Source organism: Sesamum indicum, linkage group LG10, assembly GCF_026168435.1.
Source record: "Sesamum indicum cultivar Baizhima isolate 11 linkage group LG10, ASM2616843v1, whole genome shotgun sequence".
NCBI lineage: Eukaryota > Viridiplantae > Streptophyta > Magnoliopsida > Lamiales > Pedaliaceae > Sesamum > Sesamum indicum.
This window is the reverse complement of record NC_142666.1, coordinates 12,737,432-12,761,189: the sequence shown is the minus strand read 5'-3', so window position 1 is coordinate 12,761,189 and position 23,758 is coordinate 12,737,432. Positions and strand designations below refer to the sequence as shown.

The window sequence follows — 23,758 nt, the reverse complement described above, 5'->3', positions numbered from 1 at the left end:
AGATTTATAAATTAAAAGAGAGAGTGTACTTGGGTATTTTAAGTTGATTAAAAGGCAACAACTTTAAAATGATGGGCTTACAATTAAATTGAATTTAATTTAAGGTCTATTGGACATGGACTTGATCATTCAAAGTATAGTCCATTTAAGTCCAAGCTCAAGACCCAATTTGAACTTGTTTAGTTTAAAAGAGAAGATGTCTTCTCTTAGAGGAGGTACAGTCCAATATTTTCAGCTCTTGGACAATGAAAATTCGGCTGAGGTAGAGTGGAAGAGAGATAGGATAGTTTAGATAGGCTAGGATTTTCCTAGTGTGAAGTGACTAAGTCATAATACAATCAACTCTCATTCGCTACACATCACTTGCTTGCACGTCTCTCTCCTCTCCCCTAACTCACGTTCTCTCTCTCTTTTCCACTCTCTCCATTCTTGATCTACTTGGTTTTTTTAATCAAAGAAAAAATGAGAAGAGAATCAAAGTCTTTAATTCATAACGTGTGCTTGATTCTCTCCTTCTGCTTCTTATCTTGCTAGCACGAGAAGGAGGCGATCCCCAATAATTGGTGTGAACTCCTTTAGAGGATTTCAATACTGAAATCTTGAGGAGAACAATTGGGTTGAAGAGCAATTACGCACGAAGCTGCTCGAAAAAAATGACGAGGGTAAGATCTGGTTTAGTTTATCTTACATCTCTTGCTCTTCTTTAATTCTTGGCCTACATTACTTGTTATTTATACACCCAACGCCCAAAATATACTAAGGGCACACCCTTGATCTGATTTATTTATTACTATAATTATCATTAATCCAATTTTTTTCGAGCTTCCTCCACTTCCGGGCCGACTCACTTCCTACATTGAAATGTTGAATGAATGATTAAAGTAAAGTGGCCATACTTTATTGTGTTTGCTATCGCTTTATATGCATATTATAGATAAAGCCCACAAGCCGTTCATAACTAATCAAGTTGAGTTGTACATATGATGGTGACCTTGAAATCAACTTTTCGGGGTTAGTCTAGAGTAATTCAAGTTGAGAATCCTGAGATTAGGCATCGAGAGTTTTGTAGAGATCTGCACTAAATAATTTATGCATATCATAGGTGTCAAGTTTATTGACAACAAGCTATGACATCTATACATTATTAGTGGGTGGTTAACAAAGGTTGTCAAGCCATCTGAACACACTAGCGAGGAGTTGTCATATGAAAGCCCATGTGGCATGATTGTATGACTTAAACACCTCGACTCTGATAGTACTAGATTTAGTCCTAAGACTTGAAGATACACAGTAGCCTCATTTGTGGGACAAGTGAATCTAGGTCTTGGCAAGATGTGACTGTGTTTTAACGTGGTCATCAAAAGCCTTGTTCTAGTGCAGTTGAAACACGTATAGAGGCTAGTGAGTTCAGAGACAGGATCCACTACCTCTGTGACCACAACTGATGATTGAATAGGAAAGGAATTTCCTATATTGATCAAGGGAGAAACACCAATTAAAGTTGATACTTAGACATCTAGGTCGGGATGGGAACCGATTTATAATTTCATGCCTACACTAAGATCAGGAGATGACGATGGAAATACAGTACATATACGGTACTTGGGAGCCTACAGGTTCAACCATATTCACCTAGTCTCTAGTATATTGCTAGACGGTCACCCATCGTAAAAAATACTCCTGAATTAATTGTTAATCAGGAGCGATTGATTAAATATGATTTAATTAATATAGCACAACTTCGTTGCCAAATTAAATTGTATGACACAAGTTAAGATGAACCTAAAAGGTCACAGACAAATTCCTAACAAAGTAGGAATTAATTGTTAATTCTAGAAAAAAAACATATTAATTTAATGAAAAAAACTACAAGCAACCCCCTTGTGATATTGCAAATGAGAAAATTACTCCCCTTTAAAAAAAAAAGCAATTTACTCCCTGTATTTTTTAAAATATAGCAATTTATCCTTTATATTTTTCAAAATGAAGCAATTTACCTTTTTTTAGACAAAGAGGTAAAAGTTTCATTTTGAAAAATACAAGGGGATAAATTGTTATTACTTTTTCATAAGAGGGATAACTTGCCCATTTACAATAGAATAGAAAGATAAATTGAATTAAACCATAATTTAAAGTGTTTAAATTAATCATATGCCCAAAGATTTAATTAATTGATAATTAATGATGGGTGGACTTCATAAACTAATGAGATTAATTTATTAGGTTGGTCCAAGTATTCTTTTAGTGACATTGTTTGACTTGATAAAAAAAACTACGACTAGCCAACTAATAGCTACTGTTATGGCGGTCTTCTAGTTAGTATTTGATATGTGGTCCAAGCAGACTTTGTGCTAAAACCATCATACATGGTCAACATCATTCCACCGAATTAGAATTGCAAGGACATCATTAACCACATCGGCCGGCAATACCATGCGTAGCGATCCCCATTACCCAATACGCATTGACAGGTTCCATTGTCGTGTTCGACTCATTCATCTACTCACACAAACGAGAGTAACCTATCCAGTATTAGAATAGGGATCAAAAGTCAATTGAATTAATTGTTTTCTATTCATCAATTTTTATTAAGAGATAATATTGTAATGATAAATATAATAAGAGTTCATCATATGGAATTAATTTTTTTTTTGTGCTTACTATTTATAATTGAACGGCGTTTTAAAACACAACAAAATGCCCTCAGATGTGTTGCGCATAGGCTTTCAGCTATAAAACCAACTTCTAAGGGTCAGTTTGAAGGTTTCAAGTCAATGATCTGAAGACGGGGCATCAAGTGTCCTACGACGACTTGCACTAAGTATTGCAATCATATTTCGTTCGCAGTAAATGTAGGTCATCCATGCAATTCTAGTGGGTTAGTTGGCAAACTAGTCGATTGACTGAACAGACTCACTGGAATCGACATATGAAAGCCTTGAGGGCTTGGTCAGTATGACTGAAATTTCAAATTCCGATAGTACGAAATAATCCTCAAACTTGAGAAATTATGGCAGTCACGTGCATACTAAAACTGTATTTTGGATATGGCAAGTAGTGACTGTGTCGTAAGGCATGATCATCATAAACCTTGTCCAATACAGTCAGAGTATGTCGCAAGAACAATGAGTTCCAAGATAGATGTCGTCCCATGATTGTATTAGGACAACAGTTTCTTCTATATGCTCTTAGACTAGTTTAAGCTTTCAGAATCTGTGGCCACAATCACTAAATGAATGGGAAAAGTTTCCCATGTCAATCACTGGGTAAACATGGATTCGAGTTATGAGTATAGATTCCTAGTCTAGGATGAAAATTGATGCCCAATTCCATGCCCTAAACTAAGGTCAGGAGACAGTTGATGGAAGGACCATAATCGTACGACGTTTGGAGCCTAAATATTCACACACAATACACTTAGTCTGTAGTAATATGGATTATTACTAGATGGCCATCCATGATAACGGGCTATTTTTAATTATCGGTTAATTGAAAATAATTTAATTAATTAGATTAAATAATTGTGTCGGTTACACAAGTTCAAGTCTAGCTTAGGGTGAACTTAAATAGTCACATTCTACTCACGGGAATGTAATTAAATTAATATAGAATTAATTTCGAATGTGAGGGATTGATTTAATTGGATTAAATTAATTTTTTGGAGAAAATAAATGATTGGGTCATTTATATATAGATATAAGGATTGAATTTTTTCAGAGATCAATTAATTAAATTAGTTAATTTTGGGTTTAGGCGTTTCTAAATTAATTGGATTAATTTGATTGAGTTTGATTTAATTTATAAAATTGGATTTATAATTAAAAGAGAGAGAGAGAGAGAGAGAGAGAGAGAGAGGGTGTGGACTTGGATCTTTTAATTGCATTAAAAGACGTGGATCTTAAAATGATGTGCTCATTATTAAATAGAATTAATATAGGTCCATTGGACATGGGCTTGTTCTTTTGGAGCCTAATACATTAAAGAAACAAGTCCATGACCCAATTTGACCTTGTCTAGGTCCAATAGAGGATAACTTCTCTGGAGGGAAGGCTTGATGAATTTTTTATAGCTTTTGAGAGCCAAAATTTGTGCACAAGGTGTTCCCTTTGAAATTCCCAGGCGTTTGGAGTTTCTCAAATGCATATTTAATAATCATATAAACATGTTAGACATGTGGCTAGATTATGAAACAGAAAGTATAGAAACATAATATGAAACTTTACCTTTCGTTTCTTCTAGCAAAAACTACAATGTGTGTTGTTCCCTTTATGTTCTTCCGTTCCGTTCACTTGAAAATTCAAACTAGAATTCCTCTAAATTTTCCAAACCACAAAATAAAAAAGGTATAGTTCTTTTCTATTGCTAGATAGAATAAAGAACAAGAAGAAAAACAACTCCAATCATAACACTATTGTTTAGTGCTTTTGGAATGTTTTGTATTCTAATTTGAATTCAATTTCAATATTGAACAAAAAGGAGAATATTTTATAGAGAAAATGGAGAACAAATTCGTGGCTTTTGTGGTAGTTATGTTAGATATGTGTGTAGCTTTGTATATCACATACAATTGAATTCAAAATTCAATAACTACTAAGTTTGCCTCCAAGGCAACCTATACAACCACATGCATATAATCTCCAATCATGATGAAATAACTCCTCCATCATGTTCATCATAGTGAGGAGTTTCAACTCCTTCTTAACTTGCTCCAACCACCCTCAAATGAGCTTGAACTTCAAATATGCACCGGACTCGATTTAATCAAATTAAATCAAGCCCAACCGAAATCTATTGGACAATAATTAATTAAATTAATTTTAGCCCAACTAAGTTCAATAATTCATTTAATCCAATTAAATAAATCTAAGCCCAAATACTAATTAATTGATCCAATCAATTAATTAAGCCAAACCTAATAAATTAATCCAATTAATTTAAAGGTGTTAAGCCCAAAAATTAATTAATCCAATTAATTCATTCTTGAGCCATCTATGAAATGAATTGCTAAAAAAATGAATCAATCATTTATATATATTCTCCTTGAATTAATTTAATCCAATTAAATTAATTTGTTTCTTATTTAATTAATTTCACCAATTCCATACTGATTTGTGTGTGACTCTTTAGGTTCACCCTTATCTAGCGCTTGGGCTTGTGTTCAACACAATGATTCATATAATCTAATTTAATTAATTTATTTTCAATTAACCATTAATCGAAAATTTCCGTCACCATGGATGGCCGTCTATCAATGGTCCATGGCACTAGAGACTAGGTGAATGTTGGCGTGAATATTTAGGCTCCCGAGTATCATACGGCTACGGTCCTTCCATCATCCGTCTCCCGATCTAAGTCTAGGGGATAGAATTGGGTGTCGGTTCCCATCCTGGACTAGATACTATGCTCGATAACTCAAGATGCTTTTACTCTATTGATTGATGTAGAAACCATTCCCTACTCAACCAATCGTTGTGGCTAGAGAATCTAAGAGCACGAACCATGTTAGAGGGCATAGGAGACTCGACTGTCATATACTGACAGGTGATGGATTTTATCTTGGAACCCACCTTCCTCACTACATATTTTGATTGCTCTGAACAAGACTTGTAATGACCACATCCAAGATACGGTAATCTTTCGTCAAATTCAAGATACAACCATCACATGCATGCAACTACCTTGGTTCCTCAAGTCTAAGGACTAGGTGATGGATTTTATCTTGGAACCCACCGTACTCACTATATATTCTGATTGCTCTGAACAAGACTTGTAATGACCACATCCAAGATACGGTAATCTTTCGCCAAATTCAAGATACAACCATCACATGCATGCAACTGTCATGGTTCCTCAAGTCCAAGGACTAATCCCGTACTATCGGAGCCAGGAAGATCTAGTCATTCTGACCAAGCCTCCAAGTCTTCCATATGACGACTTCCCTCGAGTCAATTCAGTCGGCTTGACAACCTTGTCAACCACCCACTAACATTGCATAGACGTCCAAATTCTGTCATCGATGAAACGCAACACTCATCCAATGAATGCAATTATAGTGCAAGTCTCAATAGGACTCTCGATGCCAAGTCTCGAGGCCATCGACTTGGAATATTTCAAACCTAACCTTCAGAAGTTGGTTTCATGGCAATCATCCAATGCGCAACCTAACTACATAGGTTGTACAATTTGGTTTGTGGGTTTTTTTATGATGTTAATCTTATAAACATAATCAGTGAGCACAACAAATACAATTTTCAGATAATGAATACTCTCTTTATTCATAAACAATGTTACAGTTACACCAAAATTGTCAGAACAGATTACATGAAGGCCAATTCAATTGACTTTTTGGTCACCTATTCTAACAAACTCCCACTTGACCTTAAAGCCAATCACTCATTATTCTCAAACCCTATCTTTCTAAGATGTTGAACACGAGCAATCTGCGACACCGGCTTGGTTAATAGATTTGCTATAGTTTTAGCTGATATGACTCGATCCATTCGAACGTCACCTCTTCCCACCATCTCTCTAAGCAGATGGTAGAGTCTAACAATGTGCTTGGATCTGTGATGAGATCTCGGTTCCTTCGCTTGCGCTATATCTCCGTTGTCATCACAGAAGATAACCACTGGCTCGGCAATGCTAGGTACTACACCCAAGTCTTGGATATAATTTTTCATCCAAACCACCACTGTAGCTGCTTCAGAAGTCGCTATGTACTCAGCTTTAATGGTGGAATTCACTGTGGTATCCTGCTTGGAACTTTTTCAAGCCACTACACCACCATTCAGCTTGAATACAATCCCTGATTGAGACTTCGTGTCATCCTCATCAGACTGGAAGCTAGCGTCGCTATAGCCTTCCAAATTTAACTCTCCACTATCGTAAACTAAGAACATATCTTTAGTCCTTCTCAGTATGGTTGTGACTACAGTCTAGTGACACTCACCGACACATGCTTCATATATGCTCTTTACGCTCAAAGCAAAGCGACATCTGGCCTTGTGCACTGTACAACATACTGTATGCTGCCTTCGGCTGAAGCATAGGGTATGTCAAACATTTTTCTAAGATCCTCATCATTCTTAGGAGACTGCTTCTTGGATAGCTTAACCCCATCCCTCATAGGAAAGAATCATCGTTTGGAGTTTTCCATCTTGAATCTCTTCAAGACTTTCTCAACATACGAGGTTTGGGTCATTCCTAACTTCCTTTTAGATCTGTTCTGGATAATCTTGATGCCCAGGATGTAGGAAGCCTTACCCAAATCCTTCATAGATAATTGTGTACACAACCATGCTTTAGTTTCACTTAACATCTTGACATCATTAAGAATGAGCAATATGTCATCCAAATAAAGCACTAGGAATGCAACTGAGCTCCCACTGACCTTCTTGTATACACAAGGGTCAAAGTCGTTCTTGATGAAATCATAACCCGTATAACCTCATCAAAACAGATATCCCAGCTTTTGGAATGTTTAAGACCATAGATGGACTTCTGGAGGTGGCAGACCTTCTGCTCTTCTCCAACAGATGTGAAACTCTCCGGCTGATTCATATAGATGTCTTCCTCAACAAACCCATTAAGAAAAGTCGTTTTCACTTCCATCTGCCATATTTCATAGTCATACCATGCAGCTATGGCAAGCATAATCCAAATGGACTTGGTCATGGCTACAGGCGAATAGGATTCCTTAAAATCGAGCACATGTCATTGAGTATACCTTTTTGCTACAAGCATGGCCTTAAACTTAGTAACCTCTCCGTCAACTTCAAGCTTACATTTGTAGAGTCATTTACACCCAACAGGTTTAACACCCTTGGGTGGGTCTACTAACATCCAAACCTTATTTGAGCTCATAGAGTACATCTTAGATTTCATGGCCTGAACCTATTTTTCTGAATCGATGTCCAATATCACTTCTCCATAGGTCTTTGGATCATTATCTAATTGACCAGTCAAACCCAAAAATTCACACCTCTGAGGCTGTTGGGACAATCTGGTTGACCTTCGGAGGATAGGAATATCTTCAGTAGAAACTATAAGCGCAGATGATGTCACTACATCCATTTGAGGTATTGCCTCACTAGATTCCTCAAGGAGCAATTCTTCACGTTGGGTATCCGCTGGAAAACCTTTTTTCAAAAACACTACATTTTGCAAGACAAAAACCTTTTGTTCAGAGGGATCATAGAAATAATACCCCGCAGTTTCCTTGGGATAGCCCAAGAACCTGCACAAACTAGACCTTGAGTCCAGTTTGTCTGCCACTAGTCTCTTAACGTATGCAGGCTAGGACGCAGGCTTTCCATGCCATATCTGATATAGCATCTGGTCCACGGCTTTAGAAGGCGCCACGTTGAACAACTTGGTTGCCGTCTCAAGAGCATATCTCTAGAAGGATAAGGGCAGTTCGATAAAGCTCATCATGGACCGAACTATATCCAAAAAGGTTCGGTTCCTCCTTTCATAGACACTATTAAGTTGTGGCATCCAGGAGGAGTCCATTGAGAGAGAATTCTATTCTCTTTTAGGTAATCTAAGAATTCCCCACTTAAATACTCACCACCTCGGTCCGACCGAAGGGTTTTAATTTTGCGACCAGTTTGGTTTTTAACTTTAAGTCTGAACTCTTTAAACCTTCCAAAAGCCTCAAACTTGTACCTCACTAGGTAAATATAACCATACCGTGGGTGATCATCGGTAAAGGTTATGAAGTACGAAAATCCACCTCTGGCTTGTGTATTCAATGGCCCATAGACGTCTGAATGGATCAAATCCAACAGACCACTGGCAAGCGTACTTTGTCCTACAAAAGGCTTCTTGGTCATCTTCCCTTTCAGATAAGACTCGCAGGCTGGTAGGTGATCCAAATCATATATCTCTAGACTTTTTTATTCTACCAACCTTTTAATCCTATCTTGAGAGATGTGACTTGGCCTTGCATTCCAGATCTATGCGTTTTCTTAATTTTTTATTTTATATTTGTTTTGAGCAGTCATGACAAAATCATGCTGTTGGAGAATATAAAGACCATTATGAAGTTTCTCTAGCATATTTGAAGAACCATTCTCCATCAAATAAAAATAATTTTTATTGATCATAAACTCAAAACCAACATTGTCCAACAATGAAATTGAATTGATATTCTTGATCATGCTAGGTACATAATAGCAATCTTTCAATTCTATCCTAACATGACCACTAACAGCTAAGCGGACTATCCCTTCAGCTTCAGCAGCAACAGCCTTGCCATCGCCAAGCTTCAGGACCACCTCGTCTTTACTTAGTTTTCTGCTTCTTTCCAGCACCCGCAAATCATTGCAAATGTGAGCTCCACAGCCGGTATCAAATACCCAAGAAGCAGAGTTAGTTATCATGTTAACCTCAATAAGAAATGTACTTGTATTGGAGAGGAGCTTGGGGCAAACCCTCTTCCAATGGCCCTTTTTCCCGGCAATGCATAGAGACATCATTTGCCCTTGACTTGGAACCCACCTTCCCTTTACCTTTGGCATCCCCACCGGGGCAACAAGGGTGCTCAAACCACTTGCAGCGGCATTTGCCTTACCTTTCTTCCTCCTCCAACGTCTGGCCCCCTTGCCTTTCGCTTTAGAGGTCGAAGCATCCCCGAGCAACACCGACGGTGCAAACTTTTTGGTCGTTGCCTCATATTGGACCAACATGTTAATCCACTCATTTATGATCTTCTCAAGCCCATTCATGTTGTAGTTTATGAAAAATGGGCCTTAAGAGGGAGAAAGTGACTAGAGGATCACGTCAATGTACGTGCCATTATCAAGCTAGCTTGAAGATCCTCGAGCTTTTCCACGAGGGAAAGCATCTTGATCCCATGCTTTTGCACAAAGGATCCCTCAGTCATCTTTGTACCGAAAAATGCTTTTATCGCACCATAGCTAATATGCCTATCCGAAACCATATAAACCTCCTTCATATGGAGCATTATCGACACGACATCATCGTGTCTATCGTACTATTTTTGGATATCGTTTGTCATCGATGCTAGTACGATGCTGCGAACCTTCCAGTTGTCCTCATGCCACCTTTCAAACATCACACATTCTTCAGATGTGGACACCTCCGGCAAGGTCCTAGGAAGAGACTTATCCAGAATGTAAGTCTGGTTCTCGAAATCGAGGACAATCCTCAAATTTCTAAGCCAATCATTGTAGTTCGTTCCTAAATTTGTTTATTTCCAAAATCATAGTTGATAGATTCTTAGACATCTACATTCCAAATATAAAGCAGAAATAAGCAAATTGATTTTAATATTAAATACAAGTTAAGACTTGATCTTTAGTCATTAACCGCTCTCAATATTTCTTGAAAATCTCACCACTCTCAAGTGGGGTTTCTGGAAACCATTTTTCAGTGGGCTTGGGATACACAAACACAATTCTCCATGTCCCGCTTTTACGATTCACAAGGAAAAAATTTTGTGGGAGGTAACCATTACCACTCTCATCCAATGAGATCCCCAAGATATTTTTTCTCGCCTTTTCACGTGATCCTGAGGACTCCAAGAGAATCGCATTACTCAGCGTTAGGCCCAACCCATCAACCAAATGAGTATCTCAACTGTCGCCCTCCACGACTCATGAGACAGGAAACAGGAGCATATTCCATTTGTCACAATGATAGTGTAGCTTTCTTCTATCCCAAATGTGCCACGACCCGTGAGACCAGAAAAGGCTAGAAGTAGCATCCACACTACATTATCATGGATGGAAGGCTTGGAAGTATCAAACCATTTGATTTAATTCCATTTTGGGCCTAATATTTACTTGGAGCATCCAAGTGAGAGTTCAAGTTAGTTATGACCGAGACCTCATCATTATAATATTTTGCATGATAAAGTTTTAATGATTGAGTATAAACGCATTCCAAACACATCATACATCAAAACTTAAAATATCTACCACATGCAAAACTAAGCCAAGCACGCCCCTGTTGGATGATCACAAGCCCAATCCTTAATGACCCACTGAGCAACCAGTAAGCCTATGGTCAATGTAGGGTGTGGGGTTACTATTCGAAAATAATAATCCATTATCATTCTAATGGGCCTTTGTTTTTGTTCTTCTTCCGTCGTGAGCTCCGTTCAACAAGCCAAGGCCTTTATCTCCTTGAAAGCTTATATTTATTCAAAATAAATAAAACTTCTCATTAATTCCTAACTATACTCATTACAACTGAAAATGAAACCCCAATCAGAAGTTGGGGGGAGTACAAAAGGAGGAAGAAAGCAAGCCTTATTATTCCAAGTCTAAAAAACGAAAGAAGGAATTAAAATAAAGATGCATGCAAGCCTCACCCGACAGAAAAATAAACCATATATCGGCCAATGGGATTTTTGATCATCCTCATTGTTTATTCAATAAATAATAATTAACACATTTATATCAAATATAAATATGTTAAACAAATAAATACAATCCATGTATTTAACAATTGATATCCAATATCAAATACCAAAACAAAATATAATAAAATTCAGAAAATAACACTAATAATGCAAATAAAATATGGACATCATCCATACATCCAATATACAAATTTTCTTTTGTTTGTTTGGAAACTAATTCCAAGTTAATTTAAGGAACAATTTAATTTTAGAAAAATCTAATTTAACTAAATTAAAATTAGCCAAAATTAATAATTTCATAAATTACAAAAATTAAAAAAATCCAATTTTCCAGAAAAAATGGCACAAAACGGCCCAGCCATTTGGAACAGTAGACGGCCGTCCGTTGCCCGCCACACGCGCGCGCGCAGGCACCCTCGCCTGAGCGCACACCAGTGGGCGCGGGTCCAGCCTCGCCCTGCTGGTTAGTGACAGGCCGGCAGGGCAGCAACGACTATAGTGCTCCGTTTTTCAAAACAAAAAAGTTTGAATTTTTGCAATTAAAAAAGTAAACTTTGTTTATATGTGTATATATACTCACATAATCCAGGGACAATATGCAAACGTATTCTCAACGTTATAGAAAACACAATCAACCCACAAGATTATATATATATATATGCACATACTAAACACCCCAAAGTGAAACTATTATAAGTAGTTCCCACACCGTCCACACTTTTAATTCCTCTTTATACATCCCAAAATGTGATTTGTATTATAACTGACGAATAAGGAGAAAACTACATACTAGCCCAACCTGACTGAATGCAATGTTTGGACCTAATCCTCGATGGGTAGACACCTCAAGATCTACTCCTGAAAATATGAGCAGAGAAATGAGCCTGCAACTCAATAAGTAAATAACCGCATTATTTATATATGTACGTCAAATGTAGTCCAAACAAGACAAAATGAGCAGCATATGTAGGATATAATCAGCTTAATTCCAACATTATTAACTTTATTATATAACACAACCAACTCATAACAAGACAACTAATTGAACTCCTCTTTCCCTAGTCTGCTTACTAGAAGATGATATAATATTTTTCTCCACTAACTCAACCTCACCATTTATTACATAATTTTTAAGTGAATTCCATTGACCCGCTACATAGGCTCATCAATCTCATCTGCATCATAGCTCTTTCAGTTCAAATTATAGGTCTTTTCATATTGCATTATAGCTCTTTTTCATCGTATCATATCTCTTTTCATTTCATTTTGCCACACAGGCTATTCAACAACATCAAGGGATATTCATATCATAATTATATTCATTTTTCACCACTCCCTCATTTTCACATATTACCATTCTTGTAAACAGCTAGTAACATAAAACTATATATCGACATATTTTCATTTACAAGCACCAATAACACTTCACTCAACGAACGTAATATTTTAATATATTTTCTCATTTCAATTTCACCATATAACCATTCAGATTAAATCATCTACCACCCATAGTTCCATATAAATCAATTCCAGCATAAATCACAAACTTAAATAAAAGTAGTATCACAAGAAAATGACACATATATAGATAACACTAATTATTTACTTACCTCGATATTACAATGCTTTAACTAGCAAATATACAATTTGTTAGTCCCCTACTGTATTCTCGAATCTTATAATGAGTTATAATAAATATACATCATATATCGAGAATATCATAATTTCTGAATAGAAAATATTATTTGTACAGTTTTCAATAATCGATCTTTTGACATTTCATTTCTATTGATATACAAATTTTCATTCTGTTTCTCCTGAATAATAGGCAATCTAGGCTTCCTCCAGATATATATATTTTATCAATTACCTCATAAAAACTTATTTCATCAGACCCTTATCTACTTATAGTTATCATTTTTAATAACACTTATAAGATAAATTATCTCAAAAATATCATTTTTCCGTTTAATAAATTTAATATTTCCAAGTACAACTTTCTAATATTTCTTAAATATAATTTTTGAGTATTTTTATAAATTTTCTAGTAATTGTTCACTACTATAGAATTTAATGAACACAAATACTTTATTAAGCATTTGATCAATAGGCCCAATAAAACTGAGTAAATTAATTATAGTAATGATTAATGTTAGTAATTTAATTAACCAATTATAACATTTGTATGCAAATATGATATTTAATTTGACATTGATTTAAATAACTAAATTCTATAATTTTTTAATTAAATTGTACATCGATCAATATAAAATACATTTAATAAGTGGACTAATCAAATAATATAATTATAAAATTAATAATACTTTAAACCAAAAATTTTCATACCTGTTCCGCTACACCTTAAGTGTGTGTGAATGTGTGAAAATTGAATGTTAACATTTGATTTAATTATATGATATATTTGTATATAAATTGATAGTGAGGCGGGGCCGCACATGCTGCTGCCCGTCCTTTTTTCTCTTTCTTTTTATTTTATTTAAATTTTTTAATGGTTATCATTATATCCTTTAATTTTTTTAATTAATATAATTTACTTTCAAATATTATAATAAACTTTAATTAATTCAAAGTTCTAATATATTCGAATTTGAACATGTGACTTATTTACTAATTAATTAAATTTTATAAATATTTACCAATTAATCCGATAATTATGTACTATAATCTTTTGGGCATCATGGCGACGGGCAAGAGCACGTGCACACGTGGTAGTTAGGGAATCCTACCCACAAGGCGCCTACCTGCAACTGCGGGCTGGTCTTTCGGTTGTTTATTATTTTGCCAGAATATTTAATTTTCTGTATTCTTCTACTTCTTTTTCTGAAATGATTAATTTTTTGTGAATTTTAATTTTTATTGAAATTTGGTATCTCCTAAAAATTAAATTACTAAAATTAATGTGAAAAGAATTTTCACACAAGAATCATTTTACATGAATTGCACTTTTGTTCAATATCTAAATTACGAAATTTCACATGTATTTTGAACACTTATATATGTGATTTTTATTATATTAGTTATCATATGTGGTTTTTAGCATCATTATTTGGGATATTATCTTGGTGCTTATTTGTGTTGTTAATTGGATTAACAAGAGATGATCACAAAGTCTTTAACGGTATGTATGATTTTATTTTCTGTTGGATTGAGGCCTATGTGCCTCTTATTTCCTTTATCTCTATCATTGATAACCTTAAAATAATAAGGCTTGGTTTCTCCCTTCCATTGTACTCCCCCAATAGTTGATTAGGGTTTCTTAATTTTTATGATGTAATTCAAGTAGATAGGACGTGATGACTTTTATTTTTTATAAATAAAATGTAAGGAAAAGGCAAGCCCAAGGAAATGGAGGTCCATGGAGGAGGCTATTGGAACCCATGGCGGATTTATGGTGAAGAGACTAGGTGGTGCCCACGATGGAGAGCCCAAGAGAATAAAGAGGAGATGTACAAGGCCCATTATCTGTAAATATAGGTTAAATATCTTATAATAGCGTGGGCCTAACTCTAGATTAACTATAGATCCACTACAGACTTAGTGGGTCACTTAGGATTTGAGCTTGTGATCATCCAAAGGGGTATGCTTGATATTTGTTTTGCATGTGATGCGTTGTAATTAATGCTTTAATATATTTGATATATTTAACATGCAAAACTTAATAACATGTGATGAGGTCTCGGTCAAACTTGAAAACCTAACTCTCACTTGGATGGACCACGTTTAGTATTAGACTCAAAATATATGGAATTTACCAGAAAAAGTTTGTTTATTCCAAGCTGGAACCAGGACAACATAGTGAGGAAGCTAATTTCACCAAATTGTGTTCTCACTAGCCGTGGCACGTATGGGATGAAATAAAGCTACTCTATTACATTGAACAAAGTGAATATGCTTATGTTTCCCTACTCACGAGTTGTGACGGTGACAATAGTGTTATGAATGCCGAGTAATAATTCGCTTGAAGTCCTCGGGATCATATGAAAAGGTGAGGCAAAATATTTTGGGGATCTCATAGAACAAGAATGATATCGAATTTCTTCCACAAGGTTATCTTCTTTGTGAACCGTAAATGCGGGACATGGAGAATTTTGCTTGTGTACCCTAAGCCCACTAGGAAATGATTTTTCGAAACGCCATTTAAGAGCAATGGGCTTTCATAGAAATAGTAGGAGAGATTAATGACTAAAGACCAGATATTAACTTTAACATAATATTATAATAATCTACTAAAGTATTTTTCTATTAATTGTAGATGTCTAAGAATCTGCCAACCTCTATACTCGAGGCAAACAAATTTGATGGAACACAGCTATATTAACTGGTTGAGAAATCTGAGGATAGTCCTTGATTTCAAGAAATAAACTTATGTTCTAGAAAAGTCTCTACTCGAACTTTGTTGGAAGAGTCCTTGGCCGAAGAACGTTTGATGTTGAACAAATTTGAAAAGTGGCATGAGGATAACTAAAAAGTCTGTAGTATCGAAAATTGAAAAGTGGCATGAGGATAATTAAAAAGTCTGCAGTATCGTACTGGGCGCAATGGCTAATAGATCCAGAAACAGTACGAGATGTATAATGATGCATGGTCGATAATGCCCGCATGAAAATGTTTATATGTTACTGGACAGACGAAGGAATTCTTCGGCACCAGAGTGATTGAAGGAATGTCTGTACGTGAGCATGAAGTGATGATGTTATCCCTTGTGATTAAGCTTAAAGACCTCAACACTGATCTTAAGAGGGAACATATGTACATTGGCGTGATCCAACAGCCTCTACCCCCTCGTTCAATCAATATATTCTCAACTAAAACATGAATGGGCTTGATAAAAGCCTTCAAGAGTTGATTAATATGGTGGTCCAATATGGAAAAACGATTGAAAAATCTGCGCTATTGGTATTAGAGGGAGAGCTTCAACCTCTTAAGGGAAAGGCATAGGTGCCGGAAGTTGGAAGAGGAAGAAGAATGAGACATCATCAACTACTGCTAGCACTTCAAGTGCTCCTATTACAATGTATAAGGAGGGGGGAGGGCAAAGGAAAGAGAAAGAGGGTTCGGCAGTCAAGGATTCCAAATGATGTTTGCATCTACTGAGGAAAAAAAGGCCCTTCAAAGTAAACCTTAAATTGAGTGTTAACATGATTACTATTTTACTTTGATATTAGATACCTATATTCACAAATCTATGATTGATTTTCAAGTAGTGATGAGGAGTAGAGAGCCAAAACAATGGTCCTAAGGCTTAACGATAGCGTGGTTGTTGCTGCACAGACTAGAGACTAAGTTACACTTAGTAGTGATCATGTTAGGATAGTATTTATGTAACCTAGCATGATCAAAATAATATTTTCATTTATTGTTAGACAATTTTTCACTACATGTTTTTTTTATCAAAGAAGCTATTTTATTTTGACACGGAATGGGAGTCATGTTTGTTGGGTTGAAATATAATGCTTTACACTATCTCATAATTCGATTATGAATACTCAAATAAAGGACTAAAATAATAATCAAGAACAAAACTTAAAAGTTTTGGTAGGTCAATCTCATCTAGTTAAGGATGAGGAAGATTGACGGACTCAAACCGTTTAGAAATAGACAATTTGGATCTATCAGCTTTCAAAACCTTTTTGAAAAAGAGAAGGATCATAAAAGCTCTTTTTTGGACAAAGTGAGCTTACCAGTGATCCGTTGGATTGGATCCAAATGTGATACCTATAGGTCACCAAAAACATGAGATTAGTATGGGGTTCACAAGTAAAATGACATTTGAGAGGTTCAAAAAATTAGACTTGTAGTGGTGAACCAAGTTGATTACCTTTCAATTGGATCGACATGGTGTGTATTTTAGTGGGAATTCTTGAATATTTAAAAGGATAAATTATATTTTATCATCCAAACTATGCCCTTTTTATACTTTGGCAGCTAAACTTTTTTTTTATCAACTTGTCATCTCAACTTTACGAAATTTGCACTTTACCATATACGATCAGTTTTTTTACTGATTGTTTTGTCCAAAAAAATATCAAATGTTGTGCATATGTGGAAAATATTACATCACATAACTCTTAAATATCATCTGTGCACTGCATGTGATGTTTTTTTGACAAACTTCAGTGAAAAAATAGTTACAAATGGCAAAGGTCAGAATTTCGTAAAGTTGAGATGATAAGTTGAAACAAAAAAAAAAATAGATGCCAAAGTGTAAAAATGATCATAGTTCGGATGGAAAAATATAATTTACCCTATTTAGAATGAGAATGAAACTCTTACTCAATAAAGTTCTTCCTAAAGGGACCATGATTGAACAGTCTCAAATAAGGAAGATATCAAACTTACGTCGACTTCATTCGGTTAGTATTTCACTGAACCACCTTGGCCCTTATTGCAAGTAAATCTTCGTCTGCGAAGTACTTGAGTTTGCAGGATAATCTTATACATGTCAAGAAAATAGTGGGAGTCTGGTTTTATGCAACTTCCATAAACATTATTTTTAATTACAACATTTCTAACTGACTATTTGCCAGTTCTTGTTTATCAGAACAATTGAATTACAATCTAATAAGACATAAGGAAAAGCGATGTATGACATCAGTCAGAATCAAAGGCTTGAATCCGTATGATTCGGCTTGGAGTTCAAATCGGGTTTGAAATTTCATGTAAAATGGAATGTTCTATTTGTTAAGATCATACCACGTATGACTCGATGAAACGAGCTGAAAGGCAGTGGGAGTTGGTTTGTGTTCCAAAGTGTTTAGTGTATAAACGTCTTATTTATTTACAATGAGGTGAAGATGTCGAAAAACACTAAGATACAAATTGTAGTTATTCAAAAGATTCTGCATGAAAGGAATTGGATTACTAAATAACAGGTTTAAGTTGTTCAAGACTCAATCATCAAAGACTAATGAGAAAGCTTGAGTTGTTCAAGACTCAGTCAAATCAAACTGTGAGAATGCTCGATGTCTCTAACATCTCCTAAGTCTCTGTCGAAGGCATCATGAAAATATTGTTTAGTGTATTATACCTAATGTTGTGTATGCTTTGGGCATTACACAATGGATAGTGGGAATACACCAATAATGCAGTAGATAGTTGTCAAGAGCAATCTCTAATACCTAAATAAGGATTAAAAAAGTGTTCTTGATACACGATTTGTAAAGAGTTTATTCTGGAAGGCTAAGAGGCCTGTTTGCTTGTGTTTTCAGTTTCTATCAATTTTATTTATATAAAAATGCTTTATTGGCTTCTATGCAAGAACAGAAGTGTTTGGATTAGTTATTTCTAGATATAGGTATATAGGTGTGAGTTTTAAGAATATAGGTATATGATTTTTTAGTTTGACCGAAATTAATTATGAGGGTTGACCAAAATCATTGAATATGATAAATTATAAAATAATCAAAATGCCTCTTATCATTTTCTTTTCTTTTATCAGTACAAGTTTTTATTTTTTTACTTCATTTAAGGTACAATATTTTTCTTTCTTTGATGGGCTAAAGTTTAACATGTGCATTGCTCCTTCCCATACAAATTAGCACAAAATGAAGATAAGAGATACGGGAACACTTTTGTACATAAATTTGTAAAATGACTATATATAATTAATATGATCACAATTAAAAATAAAAAATCACAAAAAACTGATTACCTACTAACAACACTACTAAATTCGAAAAGTTACAAAAATAGACTAATAACCCTCAGAATCATATGCAAATCACCATCAGAAAAATTACAACACCTCATATCAATATTACTGCCACAAAAAAGCACTAAGTCATCGCGCATTACTGCGGAAGGCATATATACATCTAAATTAACCCATTAATCGATGGAAAATCAGATATTTATACGTGGTGATCCGGGAAAAAAACCGCGAGAATTTGAGGATCCGTTGGTCAACTTTTAAATGTAAAAATTATCCACATTAATAGTAATTTTGCAATTGTCCACTTACAGTATCTCTGCAATAACTGAAAATATATTTGGATTAGTTATTTGTAGACCTAAATAGATGTGATAATTGAGAGTATATTTGGATTAAAATTTTTTTTTTAACTGAAATTAATCATGTGGTTCACGAAATTCATTGAATATGACCAATTATAAAATTATCAAAATTCACCTTATCATTTTCTCTTCTTTTGAACAAAAAATGAAAATTCACCTCATAATTTCACATAATATAATTTAACTTCACGTCATTGTGAACCCTCACGCTATGATCTTTCAATTTCATCTACTGTAAATAATCTAACCGAGTGTGTGGCCTTAATTTTTCACTACCAAGAGCCTACCATTCATTATTGTTTCTCAAGCCAGACTCTCTCGGATTAGCCTACACAATCATTGATACTTCATTAACGTATGACAAGATGTGATGAATATATGTTTGAAAATAAAATGAGAAATGTACGACAACTGCTACCCATTCAACCCAACGATCCTCACTGGCAGTCACAGTATACGTAGTTGGATCCCAACCAAAGCCAGTCTGTTTGTATACCAAATCATAAAACTTACGCCAAAGCATTCGAAACCTATTAGCCTTACCTTTTAGTTGCGCAAGGGTGTATTATGTTCTATTATGTTCATACAACTCAACACCGATTTCACGCCGAATTTGCTCACTAAATGTAGATGAGATAAGTTGTTCGTTCTTGTAATGCTCATACATCAATTCAATGAACAAAGGGACCTGTGGAAGATCCCACCAAGCATTGTCAATTCTTGACCTTGGATCCAAAGACGTAGCGCATGGCTCCTTCCCCTTTCGACTCATCTACCATGTTAAAGTCACAACGTATGTTACTCAACATCTGAAGTATTAATAGGATATTCTCCATAAACTGCAACTAACATCGAATAATGAGTAGAGTAACAACAAATAATGGAAAACAAGCAACAAGAAATCTAGAGAGCATTTATTGTAAGAGCTAATTTTTTCACAAGAATATTGCAAGATTTTCAAGATGGTCAATCCACGTGTCAACAGCTGAGATCATCTAAGCATTCACCCATAAATTGTTGTGCATAGCAAGAAAAAGTTTGCTGGAAAAAATCTGTATCATAGATATGCAGTGATGATGCAAACCTCTTCATTGTTATGGAGAACTTGCAGTTTGGTGGAGTCACATTCTGTACTAGTACAACCACAGATCCCATTTATAATACAAGAAAATTTTGTTGGTGAGGTATGAACCAGCAACACCCCACACCCTCACCTCACCAAATGAAAAATTCCAAATTACCGACAAGATTGCAAGGTGTGTACAGTGGTAACCTGGTTCTTCTCTCTTTCTCATCATTTTTCATCTCCTAGTAATTTATAGAGAAAATGACACCTAGATATACACAGAGCCCTCAAATACATGAACATTATAGCTTATTTGGTTAAATGATAAGGATAATGTGAAAGCTACATTTAACAACATCCAGTCAAAAACATGTGATTTACTACGAAAATGCAAGGGAGAAACACGACGTTGTCTTCTCTCCCTTGCCTACCAGTCCTTCCCTATCCTCCATTTCATCCATCAAAAAACTCACCACCAAATGTGCTTCAAAAAAATTTTTGATGGATAACAGAGCTCAACTTATTTGGAGTGTCGAGCTTTCTCTTCCGACAAAGAATGTCGCTGTTCGAGCCACAGGACTTGACGCCAGTGAAAAAGGGATTGTATGTCAGACGTGCAGAAAAGTCGGAGGAAGAGGAAGGAGGAATAGAGCTGGTTTTGGTAGAGTCTTCCATAGAAAGACATTTTGGGAGAGAAACCAAGCTTAATTGATTTGAAGGCTATGACAAGATAAGGCATGTATGACAACTTTACTAATTAATTTGGGTGACCAATGCATGTGGAGCTATAATATGTATACAAAATAAGAATGCCATCTCAATGAAAATTGCTTGACCAAACAAAATCCCCACTACCCAAATAGTGAAAAGTGAAAATAAGGTTAGTGAAAACACAAGCAAACGGGCTCTAAATGTTACTCGCTTTTAGATTCATATGAATAATGAATAAATCCTCAAAGTATATGTATGTTTGGACTCAATGGTGAGTGTGGTAGCTTGAAAGGATTTCAAGCAGGAACCACGACATCCCATCTTAAGTCGAATGTATGACGACTTTTGGAAGTAGGTATTGGAAAGTGGTTTGGATTAAAAACCGCGTCCATTGAAAGGATCTGGTGCCTCGCATGGCCGAACCAGTTTTGCTTTGGAGGTAATTGATAAAACTAGTGAAAAGGTTTTTGGGCTTGAAATCTCATCACAAGATCCATGAAAAATTCTTACACATCCACTATTTGTACGTACGATGGTGAAGGAAGCATGTGGTTGGACTATGTAGCTTCAGCAGAAAAATATAGTAGACCCAGGTGTCTAGGTTGGTACCGTAGATTGCTCATGCTTAGGAGTTTCTTTGCGACATGGGTAATTAGCTTAATGATCAAGTGGAGATTGTTAGAATAGGTGACCAGAAAGCCAATTGGATTGGTTGTTTCTTATTCATCAATGTTTATCAAGATAATATTGTAATATAAATATAGTAAGAGTTCATCAAACCGCTTTATAGTTTTATTGTGCTTACTATGTAAAGATGAATGGTGTTTCAACGTCGCAACAAATTCCCTCGGAGCAAAAGGTTAAACCCGTGGAGTTGAGTTGCACATAGATTTGGCAGCTAAGAGACAACATTCTAAGGGTCGATCTGAAATATTTCAAGTCGAAAACTTCGAAACGGACATCAAGTGTCCTAAGGACTTACACTAAGTATTGCATTCGTGTTTCGTTGGTAGGAGATGTAGGTTATTTATGTACTTTTAGTAGGATAGTTAGCAAGTTAGTCCACTAACTGAACTGACACACAGAAATAGTCATATGGAAGCTTGAGGGCTTGGTCGGTACAATTGGACTTCTCAATTCCGATAGTACGAGACTAGTCCTCAAACTTGAGGAATTTGAAAGAATCGGTATGGCCCGAGAATGCAATGGAAGCGTGAAATAAAAATTTTAAAATCGGTTCAAAGGAGTGTTCCCTTTGAAATTCCCAAGCGTATGCTAGACATGTGGCTAGAGGATGAACCAAAAAGTACAGAAACATAATATGAAACTTTACCTTTTGTTTCTTTATAAAACTGCAAAGTGCGTTGTGCTCTTTATGTTCTCCCATTCTGTTCACTTGAGAATTCAAACTAGAATTCCTCTAAGTTGTCCACACCACAAAATGAAAAGGTAAAGTTCTTGTTCTATTGCTAGATAGAACAAAGAACCAAGAAGAAAGACAAGTCCAAACACAACACTATTGTTTAGTGTTTTTGGATTGTTCTGTTTTCTAATTTGAATCCAATTCAAAATAGAACCAAAAGGAGAATATTTTTTAGGGAAAATTCGTGGCTTTTGTGGTAGTTATGATGGATATGTGTGTAGCTTTTGTATATCACATACAATTGAATTCAAAATTCAATAACTACTAAGTTTGCCTCCAAGGCAACCTATACAACCATATTCATATAACCTCCAACCATGATGAAATAACTCCTCCATCATGTTCGTCATAGTGAGGAGTTTCAACTCCTTCTTAACTTGCTCCAACCACCCGTAAATGGGCTTGGACTTCAAATGTGCACCAAGCTCGATTTAATCAAATTAAATATCAAGCACAACCAAAGTCCATTGATTCATTTAATTCAATTAAGTAAATCTAAGCTCAAATACTAATTAATTGACCCAATCAATTAATTAAGTCAAACCCAATAAATTAATCTAATTAATTTAAAGGTGTTAAGTCCAAAAATTAATTAATCCAATTAATTAATTCTTGAGTCATCCATCAAATGAATTGCTAAATAAATGATCCAATCATTTATATATATTCTTCTTGAATTAATTTAATCTAATTAAATTAATTTATTTCTTCTTGAATTAATTCAATCCGTTCCACAGTGATTTGTTTGACTTTTTTTATTCGCACTCAGCTAGACTTGAGCTTGTGTCCAACATAATGATTAATTAAATCTAATTTAATTAATTTATTTCCAATTAACCATTAATCAGAAATTCCCGTCACCATGGGTGGCCATCTAGCAATGGTCCATGATACTAGAGACTAGGTGAATGTCGGCGTGAACATTTAGGCCCCCGAGTGCCATACAGGTACGGTCCTTCCATCATCCGTCTTCCCATCTAAGTCTAGGGCATGGTATTGGGCGTCGTTTCCCATCCTAAACTAGATACTATGCTCGATAACTTGAGATGTGTTTGCTCTATTGATTGACATAGGAAACCATTCCCTACTCAACCAATCGTTGTGGCCACAGACTCTAAGAGCACCAACCATCTCA

General features: G+C 35.4%; 1 long non-coding RNA gene across 1 annotated transcript; it reads left to right on the top strand.

The window, feature by feature from the left end:
- The first annotated feature begins 338 nt into the window (after positions 1 to 338).
- Positions 339 to 15,074, top strand: LOC148786677 (uncharacterized). Its single transcript, XR_016067904.1, has 2 exons — positions 339 to 662; positions 14,736 to 15,074. It is a non-coding gene; the product is annotated as an uncharacterized LOC148786677 (long non-coding RNA).
- The last annotated feature ends 8,684 nt before the right edge of the window (positions 15,075 to 23,758 follow it).